Below are 5,000 nucleotides of genomic sequence, written 5' to 3' on the forward strand. Positions count from 1 at the left end.
CCCCCCGACTCCTGCCATTTCCCTGCTAGTATGCTGAATAAAAATGTGCCTGCTTCCACATACAATGCCTCTTATACCAGTATTATGGCAACTAGCAGGAAAGTAGCATTTAACTGTCCCAGTGGAAGCTAGTTAGGTTACATCCCCCTCACATGGCATTTATTTAATGGAGCGGTTTTTCTCTTTCATATCTGTGTAGCACAGAAGCTGGACAACATTTGGGGATTTTGTCAGCACAATCCAATCTAGCTAATACAAAGACTGATGAAAACGTGGTGATACCATGAATTGCAATTGTATTGAGACAGGCTGAATGTTTATAGCCATTGTCCTTGGCCTCAATGCACTTGAAGTGTGATGTCATATCACAGGATGTCCATGTCCTACCAAGCAGTTGCATTATCTTGGTGATCTGGACTGTACACGGATCAGCTTGTAAAAGCTACCCAAATCTAAGCATGCATGCCGTGCCTCTTGTGAGAAATTCCTGCTTTTAGCTGTGGAGGTCCCTTAAAGATTTCTATAAGAAAACCATAGTTTCATAGTTTCTAGGGTCGGAAGGGACCTGAGAAGATCATCTAGTCCGACCCCCTGCCATGGCAGGAAAGAGTACTGGGGTTAAATGACCCCAGCAAGGTGTTCATCTAACCTCTTCTTAAAAACCCCCAGGGTAGGAGCCTGCACCACCTCCCTTGGAAGTTGGTTCCAGACCCTAGCCGCCCTGACCGTGAAATAGCGCCTTCTGATGTCTAACCTAAACCTACCCTCTGCTAGCTTGTGACCATTGTTCCTGGTCACTCCTGGCTGTGCTCGGGGGAACAGTGACTCCCCCAATGCCTTCTGGTCCCCCCCCCGACCAGTTTGTAACAGGCCACAGTAATTGCAGTTAAACCATATATAACTTCTCTGCACATGAATTTTGTGGCAAAAGGTGAAGTACTTTCAGCCTTCTGAGAAATAACAGTACTTAAAACAGCAGGTATCCAATATAATTTAAGAACTGTGATTGTGGAATTGCTTTCCTAAAATATCTTCCCATAATTAGGCAGTGAGTTATTTAGAGATGTTTAGATGAAATGTGGTACCCTACTGGTGCTCCCTGCTTTCCTGCCAATCTCTTGTAAATACACTTAATTGTCTGACAGACTTTTTTGTAAGGACTATGCTGGGAGTAGTTGGGATAGCTTTACAAACGTAAGCTTTCTCTCTTTTATAGATGTTTAAAGATCATAACTTTTTTGTCTTGCGTTGCAAATGCATATGAATTATGTGTATGCATCTCTGTGTGTTGATGTATCACAGCTAATATTTTAAATGTGTATTTACATTCCATATTCCAAAATGGATAGTGACTCACTCTACTACAGCTCAGCTGTCATAAATACGGAACATTTTGTGCTGATCTATGGGAATCTTAATGACACTTAACCTTTTAAGATTCTATTCGCTTTAAAATCATGAAGTGATCCTATTCATTGATAGTGGGTTAAAAATGCCTAGACAAGCTAAAAGTTTGGTTATTACCCATTTTTAAATGCATGGTAAGAAAGATCTAAGATTTGAGAATTTTCATGGTGAATTTTAATACCTTGATTACATACAAAAAAAAAATGGACTATGCATATACATACGTGATTAGTGGAAGCTAAAATTAAAGTTGAGTATTGATATATGGGTTTATATTGAACTTGAGTGCTTTTTCCACTTCGTTGCCCCCCCCCCGAGTCCCTTGAAGCAAGTGCCATTCCATTAATGTTATGATTACTATATTGTGTACTGTGCCCTGTTTATTTCGTTTTTAAAAACAAAATTGAACATTCAGGGTTAAATAGGATAAAAGAATCTAAATGCGTACTGCCAAACTCAAGGCAATAAGACTTGTTCTACCTGCAGAAAATCCAACTCTGTGGGTTAAGTGTTGGAATGAGGAAAGACTAAGAATATTGTATAGTACAGGACATTGATGCATCCTGCCAACTATGCCACCCCACTTTAAACTGTGAGGACTAGTGGCTCCACAAATCTAATGCCATCCTCCATACTTGTCCTTTATGACAGTGGTTCTCAAACTTTTTTTTTTTTCCTACCAGGACCTATTTGTAAACATCAGTGGCCAGTCCTGACCTAGTACCCCTTACTCCTGACCTGCTGTCCTCCCTGACCCATGCCTCCTTGTGTATGGGGCACCAGAGGCTGGAGGGGGGCCCAAGCAGCCCCTCGCAGGCTGGAACTGTGCCAGCCAAGGGAAGAGCCACGGGGTTAGAAAACTGCAACTGTAGGAGCCATTTTAATAATTTCTAAACATGGTTGGTAAAAGCTTTAGTTTAGGGCCATACTTCTCAATCCTTCCAGCTAAGTACAGACATTCAAAAAGCCTGAGCAAGGGCTGCTGCACCCCTGCCAGGCAGACCCTGATTGGGGTCCTGTGCCAGTGGGAGGGGGAATTAAATCCTTTCCCTCCCTACTCCTTCACCTCGGGGGGCCACCTGGCCTGGTGTCTGGCCACACAGCTTGAGCTAGAGTGGGGAAGGCCTGGCAGGGGCTGCTATGCAGACCCTGACGGGTCCCATGCAAGTGAGAGAGGGGAAGGGAGTTAATTCCCCTTTCCTGCTCCCCACCTTTGCCTCATAGGGTTGGGCCAGAATCTGGCCATGCCCCCCACCCCAGAGCAGGAAAAAGCCTGGCAGGGGCTACAGTCCAGAGCAGGGATTCCTACCCCCACTTCTCAGAGGGCCAGAGCAGTGATAGTGCTCTGTCTGGGGTGTAGAGGGGTGGGGCCAACTCTGCTTCACTGGAGCAGATGGCACGGTCCAGCCCAGCCCAGGGCTGCAGAGCGTCTTGGGATGCTGAGAGCCTGTGAAAACTTAAACCAGGAAGGGGTCTGGGATAGAAGTTCCTCAAACCAGTTTGACCTAAATCAGTTAAGTCCAATACTACATAGAACCGGGTTTATCTTGAACCAGTTTTGGCCATTTTGAAAGAGGTTTATGTGCACCGAACTTCTGTTCTGTTACCAGTTTAAGCCAGTTTCTGATCACTTAAACCTGTTTATGTGTAACTACTGTTCCTAGCCTCCATGTCAGTCTTCATGTCCCTAGGATGGGGTCTAAAATCTTAATTACGAAGCCGGACTTAAGATCGCTGTTCAGGAAGAGTGCTCTGCAATGTCCTGCCTCCAGGCTGTGGACTGAAAAAGGATATTATCAGCTTGCTGTCCCTCATTGTTTAGATCTGAAATGATCTCTTTCCTTCTGGAAGTCAGTTTCTTGCTCTAAATTGGGGATGGGCATTTATTTTGACTGGAGGAAGAGTTTTGGTGAGCTGTTGAGGGCTGCGCACACAGTCTTGTAGAAGACACCATTTTAACAAATTGTAGATTTAAAAAAAGGCAAATTGTATACTAACAATCAAACTTCTATAACACATTTTAATTTTATTTTGAAAGTCCTGATTTATGGGGGGTTTTTAAGTAGTGTGTATATAGAGGTGATTGCATAATAGTTCAAAATTTTAAGTCTTACTCTTGCATATTGTGCAGGGGGAGGCTTGTGGAGGGGGATGTGGGTGTACATGTGGGGGGAGAGGGGAGCTGCCCATACACTAGGTCCTGGGAGCTGATTGTGGGTGTGGGGGAGGAGCAGGGAGAAAAAGTCTAGTGCTAACAAGAGCCAACTCTGACATGATTGTATTCCCCACCTATTTAAGTTGGGTAGTGGGTACTTTGCATTTAAAAAAACCATACAAACCAAACCAAAAACTACTGAAATTCCTAAAGGTATTCAGTAGGAAGATCTAGCGCAGAGGTAGGCAACCCCCAGCACGTCTGCTGAAGCATGGCACACAAAGGCATTTTGCTTGGCCCTCATGCCTCAGGGAAAGGGCCAGGGCTGTGCTGCCACAACAAAGCAGGGGAGCCATGAGGGCCCCGATCCGTCTGCCCTGGCACGTCGACATCTTACAAATTGAGGTTGTGGGTTTTTTGGCACTCTGCCCAAAATCATTGCCAACCCCTGATCTAGCACACTCTTATCTTGACAGTCAGGAAGCTGGCTGATGCAGGGTAGGACCCAGAGAGTTATAATGAAAGGGTCTGTGTCATCCTGGTGAGAAATGGGCAGTGGTGTCCAACAACCCCCAACTTACTTACAGGCTCAGTGGCACCAGAATGACTAGCACCACAACTGAAAGGGACCTAGGGGTAATAATAGACCATAGTATGAATATGAGCGGTCAGCATGATGCTGTAGCCAGCAGGGCAAGCAATACTTTGGCATGCATCAACTGATGCAGTTCAGGCAAAACCAAAGAAGTTATTCCTCTGCTGTATTCAGCACTGGTGAGACTGCAGCTGGAGTACTGCATCCAGTTTTGGGTGCTGTATTTCAACAAAGGCGTGGTAAAGCTTGAGAGAGTCCAGAGAAGAGCCACTTGTATGAGCAGAGACTTGCAAGGGAAGGTATACAAGGAAAGGCTGAGGGACCAGGGCCCCTTTCTCTTAAAAAAAAAAAAAAAAAAAGAGAGAGAGAGATATGGCTGAGAGGGGACTTGGTAGTAGTGTACCGTTACATCAGTGGAATACATCGAGGGCTCGGTAAACAACCGTTCACCAGGGCACCCTCAGGGAAAACAAGAAGTAATAGCCACAAGCTCTTGGAAGACAGTTTCAGGCTTAACTCTAGGAAAAACTTCTTCACGGTTAGGGTGTCCAGACTGGAATAAACTCCCTCCAGATGTGGTGCAATCACCTACCCTGGAAATCTTCAAGAGACTGGACGGTCACCTCTCTGGGTCACCTTACCCCTCTTGGCTTTCCTGCCTAGTATGATCTTGCAATGTCCCTTCCAGCCCTTACAATCTATAAATCTGTGCTTTATGGTTCCAAAGTTTGAGTTTTTAATGGCAGAACAGTACAATTTTGAAGATGGGATGATGTCTTTGTAAAGACTAGGAACTTCTGAATGCACTCTTGAGTATTGTAAAGTTAAAAAAAAAAAAAAAAA

Source organism: Gavialis gangeticus, unplaced genomic scaffold, assembly GCF_001723915.1.
Source record: "Gavialis gangeticus isolate Ggan-Ray unplaced genomic scaffold, GavGan_comp1, whole genome shotgun sequence".
NCBI lineage: Eukaryota > Metazoa > Chordata > Crocodylia > Gavialidae > Gavialis > Gavialis gangeticus.